General features: G+C 43.6%; 1 long non-coding RNA gene across 1 annotated transcript; it reads left to right on the forward strand.

The window, feature by feature from the left end:
* Positions 1–1,588: 1,588 nt before the first annotated feature.
* Positions 1,589–21,528, forward strand: LOC144819932 (uncharacterized). The gene is made up of 3 exons (XR_013607627.1): positions 1,589–1,697; positions 19,978–20,061; positions 21,422–21,528. It is a non-coding gene; the product is annotated as an uncharacterized LOC144819932 (long non-coding RNA).
* Positions 21,529–23,263: the final 1,735 nt, after the last annotated feature.

Here is a 23,263-nt window from a genome sequence, read left to right on the forward strand (position 1 = left end):
GAGTGCAGAAAAAGTCTGCTTAAAGCACTGTGCTACTGGACCAACCGCAGGCTCACAGGCACCTGAAACAGGTGCGGGCTGGACTGGAACAGTTTAGCGAGGTGAACCAACTGTGACAGCATTTTTAAAATTTTCTTGTGTCACCTGCAAAAAGCAACTACAGGTTGACTGGGGGCCCGGCAGGGGCAGCCAGGCAGGCCAAATAAGGGGTTTTCTCACCTGATCTCCACCTTCCTGACTGGCTCCCCCTGGTAACAGATGATGTGCACCGATTCCCTTTCTCCGGGCCAAGAGTTCTTTTGCTTACCTCCTCTCAAACATCCCCACCATGCTGGACTTCCCCCTCCTCTCTTCACAGACGTGCAGGGATTTTTCTCCCTCCTGGGCTCCGGCGGCAGTGGTGAGGTGATCACCAACAGGGACACCACCTTTATTTATCCTCTCTGGAACGAGAGGCGCCACATCCTACTGCAGGTAGTGAGACACCTGGCCACTACTATACAATGCATAGTGCATGCATCCAGATGGCTGGGTGCGGCCCAAGGGTTTAAATAAAGGGGCAGTAGCCGCTTGTGGTTATTGCGCGCCTACACCCAAGCAACAGTGTCCTCCTTCTGTGCTCTGCGTTTTTAGGCCATGACTTGGCCCATAGCCAAAGGGAGTTATCTGCGATAACCACATTGGGGAATATGGGGAGCAGCACAGACTACTGACACCGAAATAGTGTGTAAAATGCCACTTTTATTGAAACAGGTGCACATCACAATTAAAAGGCCCTTGGACTGATGCCTTATAAAACTACAACCTCACTATACAAGCTGTTACCTATGTTACGCTACCCCCACCCATAAGGTTCCCCACCACACAACATTTAAAACCTGCAATTCAGTGCCACCTCTGTGACCTTTTAGCTTTTGACCTTTGAACTTTGACCTTGACTCTTTCACCCCTGGTGTGACCCTTTTACCTTAAACTTTAAACCTTAACCTTTACAACTATTAACCTGTCGCTAACCTAACTTCTTAAAGCACTTTAAAGATCCTACCTCGTGAACTTGTCTACCCGTTCCCTTTCAGCCTGGTTGCCTCTGTTAATTACGAATAAACTTGGCTAAAACATGCCAGCCTGACTGCCAACCGTCCCTGAACCTGCTTCAAGAGACAAACCTAACACAAACACATATATACCCTGAACACCTGTTCCAATGCAAAGCCAACTCCAAAAAACCCAGATTGCTAGACAAGAAAATCAATTGACCACAAAAAGAACTACCGAAAAAGGGGGGGGTTATGGGGGCGAGAAAAAATTCTGGACAGCCTACGACCAGTACTGAGGCTTCGGAGCACCGCTCGTTCCGGCCAGCTGCAGAAGTCTTGAGGGAGCGGCTCTGCAAGCTGTCATTCCCCCCTCCTACCTGATGGCGTTTTGAGAGTGAGAGTGTGGTAGTGCTCGTTCCAGCACTACTCTTAGTCAGCAGATGGGCGTGCAGTGCGAGATGTGGGCGGCAGCCTGCTGGCCTGGAGAGGAGGTTAGGTACCTGACGACGTGCTCTGCAATGCGGTGCAGCAGTGTGGGGCCAGCAGCGTTTTATTCTGCCTGTCGGCTGCCATGAGGAAAGACTGCTTTTGCTGATGTTTTCCTGCAGTTCATGTCTTTGTTCATCGGATGGTGTCCAGTGAGCCAGCTGTGGATCGAAGGTGAGGCTTCCGCGGTCTGTCTGTGTGAGGGACATACCCTGTTTGCTGGGAGGTTTATGTTGAGGCCCGGGGAGCTGTGGCACTAAAGACATTGCACACCATGAGTGCCAAGTCTAAATACAACAAAAGAAAGAAATTAAAAAGGCAAGAGGAAGCAAACAAACTACGCAGGAGATTAAGAATGGGCATTATAAGTGAGGCCATACAGAGAGACTAGCCAATAGAAAGAAAGAGGAGTGCACAAGCACATTAACAGTTGTACTACTGGCACTGCTTACTGGTACTAGGGGCAACCAGACCTTCAGCAAGGACAGTTACATAAAACGCACCATGCCACAACAACAGCAAGACGCTGCTTATCCTGCGGCTGCACTGCAATCACAACAATGAAGGGCACAGGTTCAAGGTGGCATCATTACTGCAGTTTAGCCAGTTAGCTGACCCAGCGACCGCATCACCAAGATGGCATCAGTGGGTTGGAAGGCTGTAGATTTCTTTCATACCACATGCAAACCCGACGGCACTATCAAACATTCCCTGATGCTCCAAATGGGTCGAGACAAGCTTTATGATCTATTTGAGAATGTATCCAAAACATGGGCAGATGGTGATTTTGATGAAGCAGTGGCCAGGCTGAACAGATATTTTGATCCCCAATTGAATCGGATTGTGAACGATTCATACTTCAGCAGGCACACCAGTTTGAAGGGGAGTCAGTAGACACCTTTTTTGCGAGGCTGCGCAAACTGGAAAGCACATGTACTGGGTTAGACAAGCAAGCTGAAATCGGAGCACAACTTACTCAAGGTTGCCGATTGTCTAACCTATGGAAGCTGATATTACGGCAGCCTGGCACCATGCTGGATGAGATCTTGATCTTGGCCACGTCACATGAGCTAGCGGACATTCATGCTGGGACAATGGAGTCCACACCTGTTCGCTGCTCAATGGCACCAAAGGGATGTATGACGTTACAACGCATGCTTTTACAACGCATGCTTTTACAATGCAGTTTTTACAACGCATACTTTTACAACGCATAATGCTTTTAGGCGCTGGATAGTGAATAGTTTAATTTACTATTCCAACTCCAGTCCACGTGGATAGTAGGGAAGGTTATTGGATAGTAAATTAACCTATTCCCTATCCTAGAGCGCCCCCCAGAGCAATGCGTTGTAATAGTTTGCGTTGTAAAAGTTGCGTTGTAATGGTATGTCGTTGTAAAAGTTTCGTTGTAAAGGCTGTATACCGCACCAAAGGTAGCTAGTGCGGTAAAAGTTAAGGAAGATCACATGGAAGCCATACAGTGGTGCCCCATGAGATCAAGGGGAACGGGCTAAGCCAGAATGAACAAGAAGGCGTGCAGCAACTGTGGGATGGCCCGCCACATGCCTCAAGGGTGCCTGGCACAAGGGAAGTTTTATCTGAAGTGTGGTTAGCCAAACCATTTCGAGAAATTCTGTTGAAGTTCCACCATGGGATTTGGGTCAGGCACTAAGGGAAGGAAACCCCTAAACATTCAACAGTTATCCTTTAAAGCCGAAGAGGAAGACTGAACACTAGAGCATGAGGCCATGGGATACCAGCTGGATGAAGATGAAGAGCTCTTCACCATCTCTTTCATAGGAAGGATCAACCAAAGGTGGGCTCCTCCAGTGTGCCAAATCGAAGTGGAAGGAGTGAACATCTTGGTCCTTATTGATGCAGCGGTATCTGTAAATGTTTTTGACTCAAAGCAATCCCTACCAGAGATCTTTCCGATGAAGGGGAAAATGTACACATATGGGAGCCTCCACAAAATTTATCCAGTGGAGATGCAAAGACAAGAAACAAGTTTCATGTGACCAAGGACAGTGCGGTAACCCTCCTAGGCTGTCACACGGCCAAGGATTTAGGGTTAGTCTTCTTTGCAAAACAAATTCATCAGTCGAATGACGAGGACATTTTGAATGAGTTCCCTAGGTTGTTCAAGGGGTTAGTGTGCTTGAAAGGCATCCAAGTAAAACTCCACATTTTTAACATAGTGCGGCCTATGGCCTTATGTCACAGATGGGTGCCATTCCATCTTCACCCCAAGTTGAATGAGAGCAACTGGAGCTGGCTGCAGTAATCGAAAAAGTAAGAGGCCCAAAGTCATGAGTGTTGCCGTTGGTAATTGCTCCAAAACAGCCTGGCATAACACGCCTATGTGTTGACATGAGACTGCCCAACAAGGCGATATGCTGGGAGAGGCACATTAAACCAACCATTGACGTAATAGTGGCTGATTTAAATGGTGCAAAATGGTTCTCAAATTTAGACTTGAACTCTGGATATCATCAATTGTCGCTGGAGAAGTCCAGGAGATACATCACAACCTTTTCTACCCATGTGGGGTTTGCGGTGTTTCAAGCGTCTCAACTTTGGAGTGTCGTCAGCGGCAGAGGATTTTCATGATGCTATACGAGAGGCACTCTCCGGCCAGGTCAGGGTCCTGAATGTGAGCGATGATATCCTCATTTTCTCCAGCACCTTGGAAGGACATCATGCCAGCTTGAACGCCGCTTTGCAACAATTGGTGGAGTGTGGCCTGACCCTGCATCGGCAGGAACATCGGTTTTATACTAATGAAATTGACTTTGGATACAAGTTCTCCCTTGATGGGTTCAAAGTCGATCCTAAGAAGGCTGAAGGCATCAAGACAGCAGCAATTCCTCGCAGCCCATCCGAAGTTTACAGTTTTCTGAGAATGGCCAATTACTGCAGTGGGTTAATTTCGAATCTGGCTACACTGTTGGACCCCCTCAAGGTGCTGACCAGAAAAGACGCTCCCTGGGAGTGGAACAGCAAAGCAGCGCAAGCTTTCAAGGACATCAAGAAGGCACTCCTACACGACTCTACCATAACATTTTTCAATCCGGCATGTCGAACGGAGCTCATTGTGAATGCTAGTCATGTGGGGCTTGGTGCAGTACTGTTGAAGATGAAAGTTGAAGGTAAGTGGGTCCCCATTGCGTATGCAAGCAGAGCAGGGACTGCTGTGGAGACTGCTATTTGCAAAGTCACAGAGAAGCTCTGGCAATCCGTTGGGCCTCAGAGCAGTTCCATCTTAACTTATGTGGGCAAAACTTTCAGGTAGTGACTGATGACAAACCCCTTGAGCCATTATTTGTCAGAAAAGCTCAAAATGGCCCGCTGCAGATTGAGGGGTGGGCTCTTCAGCTCCAGCAATACTCCTTTGAAGTGGTTTATCTGCTGGGGGTAAACAACCCAGCTGACTATTTGTCACGTCATCCTATTATTAGCAAACCCAGCACGCAATGAGATGATGATCCAGCATCAAGGGCTTCATCAAGATGGTCACTCAAATGGCCTGTCCAATAGTACTGTCTATACAAGAAATTGTGGAAGCTACTGTGGGGGATGCCGGTCTGATGCGAGTAATAGAAGTGCTGAGAGGACATCAATGACGGAATTTTTTAGATGGGGTCGGAGGTTTGACAGCGGAAGAACAGAAAGCTCGGACCCAGCTCCGGCGGTGACAAGACAAACTCAATGACAGAGAGAAAGGTTCATCCTATGAGGCCATCAAATCATCAACCCCAATAGCTTGTGGGTTCACACAATAGAGTTAGTTCACCAAGGAAACCAGGGCATTGCCAAGATGAAGGCGCTTAAAGATCAAGGTGTAGTTTCCCTGTATGGATCGTCTGAGGGAGGAGAGAGTTAATAACTGCCAATCCTGCATTTTAACAGAAGTTGAACCACCCATGGCTCCTGTCATCAATGAAGCCACCAGCTCACAGCCTTGGTCATCTGTGAGCATGGATTTTGGCAGCTTTCCAGACAACAGACTGATGCTAGTCATTGTGGACAGCCAGAACAAATTCCCTGCGGTAGAACTGGTTGGCTCCACAGCATTTGAGTGTGTCAAGCCCGCTCTATAAAAGATCTTTGCATTTCCAGGTCTCCCAGAAGAAATTAAGACTGACAACGGCCCTCCTTTTCAAGACCCATAGTTCACGGAATACTCTCATCAGCTGAACATTCAACACATCTGCATAACTCCTCAATGGCCCCAAGCTAACGGAGAAGTGGAAAGATTCATGAAGACACTCAACAAAGCTCTTAGGATTGGAGAAGCCAAAGATGAAGACTCCAAATGTTGTTGACATCCATTCCTGAGGGCCTACCGGCAAACTCCCCACAACACGATAGAGTGTGCCCCGAGTGATCTCTTCATGAAAAGGCCTATCCGAGATCTGTTGCCAATCGGGTCCACTTGGCAGCCAGCTGTCTTCGATGCTACCGCTGCACAGGAGAAAATAAAAACCAACACCGAAAAGGCAAGCTGAGATAGGGAAGCTGAATAACTCACTTTGTGAGTAGGTGATCATGTAGTCATCAAAGAACGTCACCTGGGGTGGAAGTTTAGAACTCCTTTTGAGAAAGATGCATGGAAAGTGGTGAAAATGAAAGGTGCTATGGTGAGTGTAAAGCGAGGGGACATGTAAGTGCCCTGAAACGTGTTGTGGTTCTAGAAGATCCCTCTCAGGTGACAGGAACAGCGATGAAAATGGGTCCATGTGTGAACCGGACACAAGCATGATCGGCCAGAGTCAAGAAAACGCTAGGGTTCCAGTGTCTTAAGGCAGTCACAAGAATGAGGGTAGCCCATCGAGTCTAGGAACACCTGAAGAGGTCAGTTTTCCCCATCCCCAGGGAGATGGTGGAACCCATGGGCACCTGTATCACCTGAGAACCAATCCACAGCACAGTCAGCAGCCTAGATATTTTCTTTATTGAACCACTCCCAACACCGGATGCTGGATAAAGAGAACTGAGTAAGAACAATACACAGCATACGGACGGTGTGAAATTAAGTCAAGTTGATTGATTTGCATTTAGTTTTCTTTCTTGTCCATCCTTCTTTTGTTTTTGTTAGGTCTCTCCTGGCAAAATCAGCGCATGCGCTGCTCTCGCCAGAGAGAACCTTTTGTAATCAATTCTCCGCCGTGGGCTCATGCACGCCCGGCATGGACAAAGATGACTGCTCTCACCATCTGTCCAATGCAGAGAGCATGCGCGTGTCCGTGGGACAGTGGACAGTCCCACGCCATTTTGTTATAGCTCGGGTCTACCCATCGCACACGCGTGCGTGCGCCTTTAAACATGGCGTGCTTTCTCTTTAAACTGAAGTGAAAGCACGCCGCCATGCGTGCATGCTCTTTAAACACGGCGTGCTTTCACTTTAAACGCAGTTTTAAGTGAAAGCACGCCACCATGCGCGCACCTGCTGCAACCCTGTGTAATCTGAAAGTCATGTGGAAATAATGAGAGGCAGCACCAGTCCAACTTTCATTTTTCAGAGTTTTGACGTTTTGATGGGTAAGATCTACATAAAAAAAGTCAATAGCTTGTCTGGGAAAGGGTTCTCAGTAAAGGGCCATGGTAGCTTTGCCGTGGATCAGGTCATAGTGTGTGGAGGACTGATGATTATTGGGCATCACTGTTGTTTTCAAAACTAACCTTACCTGGTCGTAGAGTTTGTATATAAAGACAAGATTATTTTATCTCATAGCTGTTTCCATGTATTTAATGCTGCAATGTCGCCTTTAAAGTGGTAGCATACAAGACTGATAAAAAAGATCTCTCCAGTTGGTGCAGTTCGGTCGCTCTACAGAGGAGGTAGGGCGGCCAGCAGCCTGAGCCTGAGTTTCTCTTCACTTACCACTATGAACTAGGGGCGCTTAGAAGCAGGTAAAACTGCCAGCACGTGACAGACCACTACATTGTGCTGGTACTATACTACGGTCATTCTAGCCAGCTGCCCACGGAGCCTTTTTCAAGGGTGGCAGATTGTATCTAAAACCATCACATGCACTCGTTTGTTAAAGGATGGGTGTTTGAAATGACACTTCACCGATGGCGCTAAAATTCCTTACCGCTCCACACATCATTTACTCCTCCTAAGCGCTCTGAGCAGACTTTGACCCAAACAATTTTGCACCTCGCGCCAGCAAGCTGATGTGGGGTGCAGGCACGCGGAACAGTGAAGCCCCCGCTCTCTTCCTAGCGCTTGGAAGCCTATCAGATGGGCATTGTGCATCCTGCGTGGACTCAGAATGTCAAGCCAGGGTCCTCCTGGCTGCTTTAGAACACCACTGGAGAGACGTGGCACTGTGGGTGCTCTTTTGTTTTACAGCTGCTGCCCTGGGGCAGTGACACAGATGTCCCTTGGAGACAGACGTGTGGTTTCATCTTCAGAGCCTGTCTCTCTACTACTCTCTCGCTACTCCTCACTCTCTACTACTCTCTACTATTCACTCTGTACTACTCTCTACTACTCACTCTCTACTATTCTCTACTACTCTCTACTCTACTACTCACTCTCTATAACTCACTCTCTACTACTCACTCTCTACTACTCTCTATTCCTCTCTACTACTCTCTACTACTCATTTGCTACTACTCTCTACTACTCACTCTCTACTACTCACTCGCTACTAACTCTTGCCCGGTGGAGTTGCTAGACAGCTAATGAGGAGATTGGCCCTGGTTTCCCCCTCGGCCGTCGCCTACCCAGCAGGACATCAGACACAGTTCTTCCTCATCTCCCTGTTATGGCTCCTTCCTCCCCTCCTTTCCTACAAATTCTCTCATCCTCGTTGTTTGTTGACTGTACCTTACTATGCTATTGTAACCGATGTAATCTGTAATGCAATGCTCCTCTTGTATAGTGCTCTGATACCTCCGGGTCTAGCCAGCGCTATATAAACCTTTTTAGATATACCTTGTAATGCAGCATATTCTGCTTTTGCGCTGTGATACCTTCGGGTCTAGCCAGCGCTATTTAACCTTTCTCAAATCAAATAAACTAAAATCTGGTTTTCCTGAATGCTGAGACCTGACCACATGGCTGATGCCTGGTGGAGTTGCTAGACAGCTATTGAGGAGATTGGCCCTGGTTTTCCCCTTGGCCATCACCTACCCAGCTGGACATTGGGCACAGTTCCTCGGAGTCTCCCCGCTATTACTCCTTCCTCCTCTCCCTCCTACGAATTTGTGAATCATTGTTTAGGTGTACTGTATCTTACTATGCTTTTGTATCTGATGTAACTCTTAACCCCTTCGATGCTGGTGAAGGAACCATTCCGTCATCAGTCACGGTTTAGCTGTGCTGATGATGGAATGGTTCCTTAATTATCAAAGGAAGGGAGGAGGAATGATTGTCCTATCAGTTCCCCAGGTCATCTATAGTTAATCAAAAGTAGATAGGACACTTGTAACCACGTTTGCCAGGAGATCTGTTGAAAAACCCTCATAAACGCTGTGTCTTCGAAAAGCGGTTTATCTCTGTTCTCCGCCCCACACTAGCGTTGTGGCATTTATCATAGGGTTCAACAACGTGCATCATGCCAGCCTCACGCGAGGCAATCTCTGATGTAACGTGGCAGTCTCCAGAGATCTCCAAATGTAACCCCACAGGCAGGTTTTTCTCAAAATTAAAAATAGTTTCCAGACAACATCCGTACTTTATTTAGTTGTTGGACAACTAATTAAAAGGTAAGGTGGGTATGCTCAGTGGACCGAGTTATAGAGTCTCAAGCATATCACTTTCATTCACAAAAAAGTCGACATGTTTCAGCTCTCTTGGCCCCGAAGGGTCTATGGAGCTTTCGTCAGGACAACAAATAACATAAAATGTTAAAAATACTTGCACGATTTGTGTTTGTATGAGCGGGTTCAAAAGTCTTACCCACTGTGGTTCGTGATTGTTTTCACCTGGAACAAAGAAAATATTTATGGGGTGGCTAGAAATTCATCATGGTATAGAGTTTGTATATACAGTTTACATACATTGTGTTTTCACATAATACTCTAGAAGGTGCTAGTGGCGAATTAAAGGGGAGCAACATTTCATGAAATTAGATATCATATGTAGATTAATTAAGTCAGAGATTAAGTCAAGGGCTGATGTTTACGCCTTGTATGTAAAATATCAAGTGTAAGGTTTAAAGTTCTCAGTGTCTGAGGGCAATCATGCTCTCAGCCCTAGATTGTGATGTTAAAGGGGAGCAAGTGAGCACGGTAGTACATTAGGCACATTCTCTTATATTGCTAATCAGTAGTATCATTCGATAATATCACTCGTGCTCACACACGCAAATTAATATCAACAATGTACTTCTATCACCTTTCGGCAAGGTTACAAGTTAAAATGTTATCCAAACATATTAGGCCCTCAATATAATTATTTCTTAAATTATAACTCAATCAAATACCTGAGACTGTAGGTGAATACTCCGTGAACCTAGGGAAAATCACCAAGCACTGCGTTAATAAGTTGAGTCAAATCGGGTGTGTTCATGGTCCCGTACTTGTTGATTTGTAAAGAGGTTCTTACCTAAAAAGTGGTGTCGGTCATTCCCTTCAGAGGGTATGGACTATTTAGTCCGAGGCTGGATTCAAAGAGAAGGAAGAACTGGGTTACATTACCGCACAGTGAATCTGCACCCAAGTTGGGAAACAAACTTCTCTCCCCGTCCTTACCCGCGTAGGAAGCAGGTTCCGCTCTTGTGCTGGCTCTGCCCTCTGGACGCGGAAACCATGCTTTCTACGGGGTTTTCTACAACGGAGGGGGTAGTCATAGAAAGAGGACTGAGCGCAGTCCGAGGCCTCTATTCATGGTTTTCAACTTGGATGAATATATTCTATAGTGGGACGAATTATATGCCATGTACACACGTCGTGTATAATTTTCCAAGTCCTGTATTCATTTTTCAAAGTCTTGTAATCATTTTTCAAATGGCAAACCATATATAAGTTACGAAGTGGCGTTACGCCTCCCCCATATTGCTCATAAAGATAGCGTGTATAGTGCCTACCCAATGTTATTCGAAAGATAACATGTGGGGTAAGCTTATCTTTTTTGTGCAATGCAAGCAGATTACTGCGGCGGAGGAGATGGTCATAGAAAGAGGACTGTTCATGGTCCGAAGCCTCTCGTATTGGTTATAAGCTTAGAGACATGTATAGAGAAAATTTCTCTTTTGTGGGACACATTTTGTATCATAAATATAGATCATATATTTTAATCTATATTTACATACGGCTTTGGGGATTTTAACAAACCATATGTAGAGAGTCAGAAAAAATGCGTTATGCTAACCCATATATGTAGAGCTAACAGGTTTTGAATTAGCGTCAATATATTGCTTATCCCAATGTGTACATTCTAGGAGTGTGATCACAATTCAGGTAGTTAAAAAACGACACAGGAAAATTGTCTCAGATAATAAAAGGTCCGGGCCAATCTATAGAGATAAATCACCCAAGGGCTCATAGATTACTGCATGTGATGTTTTGGTTCGAGTTCTTGACAAAGTTAATTAACGGGCAAAGTGGTGCCATGATATGTCATCATTCAGCCCATATTTGTTCGTCGTTAAGCGGTCTACCCAACGTTGTTCTTTCTCATAGAGGATCTTTTCTGCATTGGGAGTCCCTTCTGGTAATCTTTCAATGACTGTCCACTTTAAATCCTCGGTGTTGTGTCCCACTTCTATGAAATGGGAACAGAGTTTAGTCGTGTTCTTTTGGAGTCAAATGTTGCTTTTATGTTCTCCAATTCGTAATTTGACCTTCCTGCAGGTCATCCCGATGTACTTCTTTTCGCAGGGACATGTTACCATGTAAATCACATTTGATGAATTGTAGTTTGTATGTTGTTTTTGGATCCACCTGAAGGTTGGAGTCAATTGCAAAGTCTTTGTGGTGGTGGTAGATTTACAGGCCAAGCACGTTCCACATGGGTAATGTCCTATTACTGGTGTCATATGTGGGTCTCTGATTTGTCTCAATACAGTTTTCTGTCAAGGACGGGTGTGGACCAGCAGATCTCGGAGGTTTTTGGTACGTCTATTGGCAAATCGAGGCTTAGGCCAATTGTATTTTCCCGTGTTGAGTATATGCCAGTTTTTATTGATCAGTTTGTTCACTTGATAGGTTGCTGAACCGAATGAAGTGACACATGTCATAAGATCTTCTTCTGGAGCTTTTTGGTAAGTTGCCAGGAGACATTCTCTGGATTGGTGTTTCGCCCTTTTGCGGGATTTTGATATCGTGGACGGTTTATATTCTCGTTTCAGAAGTCTGTCACTGAGTTCCTTTGATTGTTTGTTATAGTCAGTCTCACGACTACAGTTTTGTTTAAGTCTAAGAAACTGACTATCAGGCAGGTTGTCTCTCAATGGTTGGGGATGGTAACTCTTGTAAGATAACAAGCTGTTCTTAGCAGTGGGTTTTCGGAAAGTTTTGGTCTCTATTTTTCCGTCTTTGATATAGATAGTGAGGTCCAAGAAATCGATACTATCATTATCCATTGTGTACGTAAATCTGAGCCACTGATCTCTGGTATTCAACCACTCGATGAATTGTTTTACATCTTGATTGTTCCGCCATATCAACAAAATGTCATCAATATAGCGCTTCCAGTATAATATACTGGAAGCGAAAGGGTTTGCTGTCGTGAGGACATGCGTGGTTTCAAAGTTGATCACGTAGAGCCCAGCTATCGATGCGGCAAAGGCACTCCCCATCGATGTACCATGGCTTTGTAAGAATAGTTGGCCATCAAATTCAAAGTAATTTTCTGTTAATGCTAACCGACAACACTCAAGGACAAAATGTCTAGGTGTATTGAATTGCCAGTCCTCCATGAATAGGACATCTTCCAGCATATCCAATGTTTCTTTTTGGGGGAGACTTGTATACAAGGATTCAACATCCCATCCAACTAGCATCATTGTGGTAGGATCAAAAGACATGTCTTTTATTTGATTCAGTAAGTCTCGTGTATCTTTTAGATATGCCGGAGTCTTTTGGACCAGTGGTTGTAGGAATTGATCAGCGAACCTTGAAAGGGGTTCCAGTACAGACCCTATACCCGATACGATCGGGCGTCCGGGGGGAGGGAGTTTGTTTTTGTGAGTTTTTGGCAAGGAATAAAAGAAGGGAATTTTTGTGAGTGGGCGTCCGGAATGGTTCCGTCACGACCACACCCGCGATTGGAATGTTCAGCACAGCGCTGAAATTCCTGCCGCACGGAAGCGGTAAACGCAACAATCCTAACTGTAAAGCATTCTTATACCCTCTTGGGTCTAGTTCGCGCTATATAAAACTTTATAAATAAATAAACTCGCTACTACTCTCTACTACTCACTCTCTACTTCTTGACTACTCACTCTCTACTAACTCTCTACTACCCACTCTCTACTACTCACTCCCTACTACTCTTACTCACTCTCTACTGTTCTCTACTACTCACTCTCTACTACTCACTCTCTATCTCTCACTCTACCTCTCTACTACTCTCTACTCCTCTCTACTACTCACTCTCTACTACTCTCTACTACTCTCTACTACTCACTCTCTAATACTCTACTACTCACTCTCTACTACTCACTCTCTTCTACTCTCTATTACTCACTCTACTACTCTCTATTACTCACTCTCTACTACTCACTCTCTACTACTCTCTACTACTCTACTACTAACTCTACTAACTCTCTACTACCCACTCTCTACTAACTCTCTACTACTCTCTACTACTCACTCTCTACCACTCACTACTACTCACTCTCTATTACTCACTCTCTATCTCTCTACCACTCTCTACCTCTACCTCTCTACCTCTACCTTTCTCTACCTGCACACATATGCACATATATATATATATGTATATATATGCATTTATATATATGTATGTATGTGTATATATATATATATATACTTACATATATAAACATATATATAATCTGCATATCTATATAAATACAAATATAAATGCATGCATACATATACAAATATGCATACATATGCATGTTATGTACATGAAAGTTTGAAAAACACTAATAAAAGCAAAGCTAAAAAGCCACCTAATTACAAATGGGATTGCTTTCCTTAAACGAGGGCTCGATCTATTACATGTTCAATGCTTGTTTATTATCTAAAGATCATAAGGGATGTAGTGAACCACCTGGCTACCATTGCTATGCAATGTATAGTGGACGCATCCCCACAGCCGGGCGCTTCTCGAGGGTTTAAATAAATGGGCAGTAGCTGTTCGTGGCTACTGCGCGCCTACACCCAAGCAACTGTGTCCTCGCCTCGTTATAAGGCCAAGACACGGCCGTAGCGGAATACCTGCGATTCCTACAACGTCGTCGGGCCCCTTGGGGGCAGCAGGACCAGCGTAGGGCCGTCAGAGGAGTGCAAGCCAATGTGCTTTGGCAGTTGTTTTCTCTGTGGGAGAGCCCTCTGTGGAAAGGGAGAGTGACAAATAGCTGGCAGTTCCACGGGGGCAGCACATGGGTAAAAAGCTGGTTTTCTTTTTATGATCAGGATTGCTCAATTACTAGGGTGACCAGAATTTTAAAGCCAAAAACCGGGGCATTTCCCAAAAATAGAAGAAGGACTACACTTTTACTTCAACATCGTGCACAGGATGACAGTGCTTCTTAGCAGAGATTTTCAGAAGAGGCAGTAAGAACATACATAAAATGCAATTTTTAAGAGCCGGTAGTATGCCTGTTAAGTAAATTACTTTCTTATAACAGCTGCTAACTATCCCTGCTTTGCAAAACATAAAAATATACCTACTACAGTTTCCATCCAATCCTCTAAAAACCGGGACATGAGCTTAAATTCCTGAAATCTACCGGGACAGCCAGTGAAAAACCTGTCCGGGCCCATCTGGGACACCTGGTCACCCTATCAATTACGGCGGATTTGTAACCTGCGGGTTTTTTACAAGTTGGCCAGCAGGTAGCGCCACCTGCTGGCCAATTTGTGACTGCATAATCCTAACAAAAATAGATGCAAAATTGCAAGTGACGCTCTCTGGTGAATTTATGCTGGGAACTTTTAGAATTTTCTTAATGCAGACATAACTGTGGAATTGTTGGGACCCAGTTTCAATTGTAATTCTGTATTGTTTCAATTTTTCTTCCGTTGGTGTGTCTGATTTCTGGTGGATTTACATATTTTTGGGCTACTGTGGGCAGCGTTTAGGCAGCATTAGGGTGCAATACATTCCCTTATTGGTAGCTATAAATAGAGAGGCCCCCATTTGTACTGATTTTATTCTGGGCTCAGGGCGCAGCGTCCTGCCAACATGCCCACAAAGCAAGTCAAAAGGTAGTGCGATATGGCACTTGTCATGGGTAGGTTGGACGCCATTGACCAATCTGGCCTTGCTACAACCCGCATTGACCTCCATGCTCCCAGGCTAGTCTGCAGCCAGGGCCCAGTAGCGAGACAGTCTCTGAGGCGACTGTTGTCAGTGAAGGCCGCCCTAGTAGGACTGGGGTCCCTCCAAAGGCAGCATTCCCCTGGTCCAGAAGCGAGCAAGGAGAGGGCCAGCCAAATGAGTGCAGGTAAACAGAGCAGCACAAGCAGCCACAGCCACTCCTGGTCAGGAGCAGGAAGAAGTCATCACAATTGAGGAAGAGAGGGTGAAAGAAGGGGACCAGAAGGAGGCAGGAAGTAACAGATCAGCGGAGGAGTTTGTAAACAGTCTTGCCACGTTGCTATCTTGACTGTCACGATTGACCAATCAGGGCCTGGCTCCTCCAGCAGAGAAGGGCTGGGTATAGGCAGCAGCAAAGAATCTAGTGGTGGAAGTCACTCCTAGGTAGCCTGGAGGAGAGATGGGCAGCAAGGGATTTGCAGACATCCTAAGCGGTTATTATCACTAGCGGTAACATCACCAGAGGCACCCTCAGTAGATGTTCCCGCCCCTCCGGCAGTAGGGATACTCACCGCAACCACTGCATCCCTGGGTGGGCGAAAAGAAGGTGAGGACACATCCCAACCTAGTGGTGCTCGTGACCAGGTACTGTCTCCTGGGATTGGTTAGGCTTGCATTTGTCTGAAGACGTGAAAGCATAGATAAAGAAGTGTGCATGTGTGGACTTGTTTGAGCTCACATTGGCCAAATCCAGTGAGAAGGAAACCAGGGAAGCTAAAGAATGTAAGCATCTGTGGAAGATACCAAAAGAGGAGGAAACACTAATGAACTGGATTAAGGGTTTTACCATTTATCTGTTCTTCTTGAGGCATTCACTGATTGTGGCACACAGACAACTTATTACAAAATTGTGGGTGCATATGAGGATTTTTTGGGGGGTGGGTCTTGTTGGAAGGACTATGATAAGGATTTTAGGTTAAAGAAAGCTTCAAACCCAGTAAAGTTCTGGGATCAAACGGATATTGATGCTTGGTTGCAGTGTATGATGTTGAAAAAGGCAGAGGGCAATGGTCATTTGCCCTTTCAGTCAGTTATGGGGTAAGGGGAGCACAAGGGGGTGTGTTGGTCATATAATAGGAAAACATGTACCAGACAGCAAGAGTCTTGCACATTCAACCAGGCTTGCTCCTTTCGTGGGACAGCAGGACACCCAGAGTTTAAATGCTTCAAGAAATCCGAGGAAAAGAATGGGCAAAAGTGAAGCCTTTCCATCATTAGAATGTGCTAATCCTTCCCTGTTGTCATTACTGGTCTTGAGTCTTTGGTTAAACTTGTATCCTCATTGCACTGCTGCTCAGCAATTGTTTTTGGGTTTCCGTGATGGTATCAGAAGACCTGCTGTGGGTGTGTGGGGGCCTGCTTTTTGCAAGTGTCAAAACTCCTTAGAGCTGGGTATGAAGGTGGCAAAATGGAAGATTGAAAAAGAACTAAGATTGAGAGGTGTAGCTGGACCACTTGCAAGCTCCCTTTTGCAGGGTTTGTTTGCTCCCCAAGAAAGACCCGGGGAATTAACACTGATCCATAACTGCTGAGTGCCTAGAGGCGTTCTGTTAATGATGCCATTGATCCATCCCTCTGCTCAGTCAAATACACATCCTTAGATGGCACACTGGATTTGTTAAAACAAATAGGCCCAGGGGGGCCCTTAAGGCCAAAGCTGAAAATACACAAAAGGGACCCGTCTCTATTTATTCAACTGTTAAAAACAGGCTTAGGACTGGGGGGAAGAAACAGCTAAATAAATGAAAGAAAGGTCCTACTACCCTGAATTACCCTGAATCACAGGAATAAATCCCTCTGTGAACAGATTGAAATCAGTTTTAAAAATGTATTTCATAAAGTTCAGATTTCTTTAATTTTTACAAAACGTTTCTTTTATAATTTTTATGCCATTATTGCATACCTCATTTTGACATGATTTTCCATTCATTCTAGAAAATATACATTCATTTATTTAAAAAAAAACATCATATCACTACACAATTCAACTCATACCCCCATGAGCACTCCTATATATTACTCCCATCTCACATGCCATTCATTCCACCTTCTATACTTTCACCATACATCAGAAAAAAACACGTCCACCATACATCACCAGAGTTTAATTTCTTTTCTGTTTCTGGCGTATAGGCCCAGACTGGACACATCAACAGTCAATGTATGTTTAGGTAGGTATATATTTGTTCTACCACCTTCTTCAGGACAGTATTTACTTTAAGTGTTGACATAAAACATCAGGAGGACAAATGGAGAAAATTAAAAACAGAACAAATGAATAATGTGTAATACATTGCAAATATTATTAGATACCAGATCTGGACATATTCAAAGTATATTATTTTAGACCGAAAAAATAAAAAAAACAAGAAGGAATTTAAAGCCGTAGGACTCCCCCTTATTTTTTTAAGTGAAATATATATCATGCAGTTTTAACCTCCCTTATGTGGATTTCCCATATTTACCTCTGTCCATCACTCCTGATATAGAGAGGTTGAGGCAATTCTGTTGTTGCCCAGAATGGTATTCCTTCTAAGACCCCAACACCTTGCACCCAGGTAGCACCATAACAAGAAGAAATATATGTTCACGCTCACTCTACCAATAGCCGTGCATTGTGGACGGAAAAAAGCTTTCTCCAAGGTTACCAAGTTAAGGTCAGCCAAGGACTAAAACAATGACCCAAAGATGCTGAGATATGGTACACATGGAGATAAAGACAAATAATAAAAAGAGAAAGCCCAAAGTACCCACAGGAAATAAATCTTTCCAAAATAGTTAAACTTACTCTCATCAATGTATTGTTTGGAAAGGGCTCATTTCTTTATGTATGCCCAAGGATCAAGGGTAGGAATAATCTCATCACTCTAAGTATCATAGAAGAAATCAAACGAGGACCCAAGGCCCTTTACATTAACTTAGAAGAAAACAAAGGAGGGAGTGGAAAGTTGGTGTTCTACAGGAACACCTGGGGTGGATTCGGACTCCCCTTACAATTGCTGGTAAACAGAAAGATTCACCCAAGGGAGATTGCAATCAAATGAAATGAAATGAAGGTCAAATGTGTTCCTACAGTGGTAGGGAGCATATGGTGTTTCTTAAATACCCCTCACACTCCAAAAGGGCCCTTGGTGTCATGCTTCATCATAGTGGTCTTCGCACACCTCTACGGAATGCGGCGTGCTACTACTAACGAGTACGTGGTAGCACTGATATAATCACTATGTGTGGTGTGTCTCAGAGGTAGGGAGAGGTAGGGTCAGGAGTGAGTGGTGAGTGAATACTTAAAAAAATTCCTGCCACCATAGGTGTAAAAAAATATTAATAAGCTTTGGTGCTGGTATTATTAAAAAAGTGTGGAGTGGAGGTGTGTTGTATTAATGTACAAAACCTCCTGTGCATGTCAACATGTTTCGAAGCGTGCTGCTTCTTCTTCAGGACGGGTACACAGATCCCTACCCTACTCACATATATGTGGTGACAATGTCAAATATCAGTTTATGTGCAGACTGAGGCTACAAAAAAAGGGACATGATGGTCTCAATATATGTAAGTAAAGAAAATTCACTAATAATAATTTGAAAAAGAAACACAACATAAAAAAAATCAGGTATATAAATGATATTACAGATGTATTATTAGTGACCTGAATGAGTAATTAATACAGTGTCTACATTAGAAGCAAACTACAATCTATCCGTGCCAGTGCGGTGTCCTGTAAAGAAATAGGGACAAAAACAAGACATACACACATGTAACAGAAAACACACACACTAAAGAATGATGTCTCTGTTCAGGTTCCCAGTGGCTAGTAATAGTCATAAAAGTAGAAACACTGTTAGAAGGGAGGAGGGTCACATACTTGTAGTCTTAGAAGCCATTGGCCTCATGAACCTGTGGACGAGAGGGACCCAGTGCACATTGCGCTCTGTAGGAAAAAAATGATTGTCAATATTGCTGCATCCGAATGATGCATGCTCCAAGTGGGAATAGAACTGTCCTGGTCAAAGCAGCTATGCCGTACTCACAATCACCAAAATGCTGCCTCGTTTGACAGTCCTCTCGTGACTCCGTCGGTATCATAATCTTGATTTGAGCATGATTATATTACGTGCTTAATTGGTATGTATTGTTTCCGCCGGTTCTGGCGGTGTGTGCATGTGTACCAGGAGCGCTCCGTGATGGAGCCGTTAGGTTGGATGTTTGGATCGCTAAGAAACCGGACGTGAGGACCGGAAGGGTCTAAATGTATAGACCGCTAACTTCCAGACCGCGTTATTCAGCCCAAAAAGCATTTCTTGTCCTTCGTTAATAATAGGAGTGGGCTGACTATAAATTCAAGTGCGGTGGTGGTAGACTGAGATGTCAGATCTACTATAGCTGATGTATGGAACTATAAAAAATGTAAACTACATTTTGGGGGTACATTATATCCGAAAAATGAAAGGGAAGAAAGACTAAGAATATTGAATGAGGAGTATTAATGGAACCTAGATATTCTCTCTCTAATGAATGTTCTTTGATGAATAATTTGCCGATGAATAAGTCTGGCCCTAGTCAATAAAAGGGACAACGGTCATTGTGGTGACAAAATTAAAAACAATAAGTAATAGTCCCCTTTAGCTCATATGTCAACGTATTAAAAAGACGAGATTCATCAGAGCAAGTGTGGGACATTGATTCGTTGCCAAAAGGAATGGCCCCCCAACTCATTCTGACATTGATGTTATCAAAGTGGCAAAATCAACAAATAGTCTTATATAATCATGAGAAACTGCTCCATGGTATATTGTCATTAAGGCCTGTTATATTGGTGCCCAGACGGAACACCCAACGTTGTTCTTTTTCAAACAGGCCTTTCTCAGATTGGAATTGTTCAATGATTGTCCATTGGAGATCATTCACTGTGTGTGTTGCGTCAAGAAATGTGTTGCCATCTTTGTGGTGCTTTTTTTACATCTAATGTTACATTTGTGTTCCCCTATGCAGATTTTTGCTGGTCGTGATGTCCTTCCGACAAATTCCAAACCACAGGGGCATGTGATCATATAGATGACATTGCGACTGTTGCAGGTAGTGAAATTCCTTTGTTCCCATTCGCTGCTATTCCTGAAAATTATATGTTTACTTTTTCTGGTGAGGTGGCACGTGCTGCAGTTCCCACACGGAAAGTGACCTTGCACTGGTTGAAGAGTCAGATTTCCATTATTTGCAGTTGTATCTGAAAGTGGCCGTGTATGAACCAGCATATCCTTCGGGTTTGTGCCCTTTTGTGTGCAAAAAGAGGTTTGTCCAGGTTCAGGTTGCCGCTGTTGAGGATTCTCTAATGTTTATTGACGATTTTAGATATGCTGTTTGAAAGAGTATTATAGGTGGTCACACAAATGGGTCTGGCTTCCTTTTCTTTAGGTATTTTTCTTCCAAAAGGGCCTACCTATTATTATTCTGGGCTCTTTTCATTTCTTTGTCAATGACACGGACTGGATAGTTTCGATTGGTGAATTTTGTTTTGAAGTCTGACGCATGTGATTTGTAGTCAGTCCGGTTGATGCAGTTCCTCCAGAGGCGAAGGAACTGCCTGCAGGGGAGGTTGTCACGTAGGTGTCATAGATGGAAGCCGTCATATAACAATAGACAGTTCTTGGCTGTAGGTTTAAAATGCTTTGTGGTTTTTAGCATTCCTCCCTCCGGGTATATGTTTATGTCAAGGAACACTAAACTGTCACGTGATGTGGTACTGGTGAATTTTAGAAACATGTTCTGTTGGTTGAGCCATTCCATGAACTCTTCGGTTGATGGAACGTCTCTCTCCCAGATAACCAACACGTTGTCAATATACCTCTTCCATGTCTTGATATTGTGCCTGAAAGAGTTATTCGGATGCAGGATCTTAGAGGTCTCTAGATGGTGTACATAGATTCACGTATATGTGTGTATTTATTTCATGCAAAATGTTGATTTTAATTATGCAGCCTGGGGGCACCACGGTTTTGGTAATAGGGTTGGTGCATTATGGGATGAATAGGCAGTATATTCTGTTTTTGGGAGGTGTGGTCAAGAGGTCACGGGGTTGAACTAATTGGGGATTAATTGAAGATACGTGTGTTTGCAAGTTTAAAATCTAATCACAGTGCTAGAGAGAGAAGTTGATTAGTTTTTTAGAACAAAGAGAGACAGGCATACGTTATTCTGTTGGTCATGACCCCTTAAGGTAAAAGAACACTGTTTGTTTTTTATGGTAGTCACGAATTATGAGTAGGTTGGAGCACACTGTTTTGTGTTATTCATTTCAGATATTTTGATAATGGAAGGGTAATTTAAATGAGGGTTGTGAGGGTGGGGTGGCTAGTGATCAAATATATTGTTTGTAGTATTATTCAGTTTGCATCTGTTTTGTGAAACAGCTCAAATAGCTCTTTATGATTTATTTCAGCACCCCTGACGAAGAACTGTAGATGTTCGAAATGCATTGGGTCTTTTATTACACTGGGTCAAAAGGACAGTTGAAATCACGTGTCTATGTCTAAGTTTGGATTAACAGCATATGGCATTTGAAAATGAGGAATAAAGCATTCCATATCAACTTATCTGTCTCCGGAGTGATTGCACAAAAATGGAAAACATGGATAAATTTACACGTTTACTAAATGGGAATACAATTTGATTACTTTGGTTAAATGCTAATAATGGTCTAAATGTGAAGGACTGTTGTCCTATTCTCAGCAGTGCAGCAGATGGTGTTGCCACGTTCGCACCTTTGTTCAATATCATTTGAGACGCTGTGTTTGGACGAACACAGCTCTGTTATGCACGCATTCATCCGGCAATCTATGCTAAACTAAAAGACTCAAAAGGGAAGGAGTGCATTCGCCATCACTTTAAAATGTTTGCTTCGCAATTTATCGTTCAAAAGCGAGATGCACCCCAAAGTTAACAGAGTATGAATAAAAGCATTAATATAACTCGAAATCACAAAGGAGACAGAATTACATCGGATGACTCGGAGGATTTAATAGCAGCTTGAAATTAGGACTGTTTCACGTTTCACTGAAAGGAAGAATCATTGTTAGTTTGAGAGCACATCACGGACATTTTTGTCAGACTATTTGATTGTTTATGCATTCTTGGCACGTATTTTTCACGTATATGTGTGTATTTATTTCATGCAAAATGTTGATTTTAATTATGCAGCCTGGGGGCACCACGGTTTTGGTAACAGGGTTGGTGCATTATGGGATGAATAGGCAGTATATTCTGTTTTTGGGAGGTGTGGTCAAGAGGTCACGGGGTTGAACTAATTGGGGATTAATTGAAGATACGTGTGTTTGCAAGTTTAAAATCTAATCACAGTGCTAGAGAGAGAAGTTGATTCGTTTTTTACAACAAAGAGAGACAGGCATACGTTATTCTGTTGGTCATGACCCCTTAAGGTAAAAGAACACTGTTTGTTTTTTATGGTAGTCATGAATTATGAGTAGGTTGGAGCACACTGTTTTGTGTTATTCATTTCAGATATTTTGATAATGGAAGGGTAATTTAAATGAGGGTTGTGAGGGTGGGGTGGCTAGTGATCAAATATATTGTTTGTAGTATTATTCAGTTTGCATCTGTTTTGTGAAACAGCTCAAATAGCTCTTTATGATTTATTTCAGCACCCCTGACGAAGAACTGTAGATGTTCGAAATGCATTGGGTCTTTTATTACACTGGGTCAAAAGGACAGTTGAAATCACGTGTCTATGTCTAAGTTTGGATTAACAGCATATGGCATTTGAAAATGAGGAATAAAGCATTCCATTTCAACTTATCTGTCTCCGGAGTGATTGCACAAAAATGGAAAACATGGATAAATTTACACGTTTACTAAATGGGAATACAATTTGATTACTTTGGTTAAATGCTAATAATGGTCTAAATGTGAAGGACTGTTGTCCTATTCTCAGCAGTGCAGCAGATGGTGTTGCCACGTTCGCACCTTTGTTCAATATCATTTGAGACGCTGTGTTTGGACGAACACAGCTCTGTTATGCACGCATTCATCCGGCAATCTATGCTAAACTAAAAGACTCAAAAGGGAAGGAGTGCATTCGCCATCACTTTAAAATGTACATAGAGACCACCAAGGCTGAGAGCAAAAATTCTCCCCATGCTGGTCCGGTGTCGTTGTAGGTAGAAAGTTTCCCCATATTGGAAGAAATTTTTAGTAAGAGCCAAGCTGATGCACTCCGTTATGAGATTCTGTGGTGTCAGGTTTTCCCATGTATTGCTGAAAAGAA

This window comes from Lissotriton helveticus, chromosome 2_1 (genome assembly GCF_964261635.1).
Source record: "Lissotriton helveticus chromosome 2_1, aLisHel1.1, whole genome shotgun sequence".
NCBI lineage: Eukaryota > Metazoa > Chordata > Amphibia > Caudata > Salamandridae > Lissotriton > Lissotriton helveticus.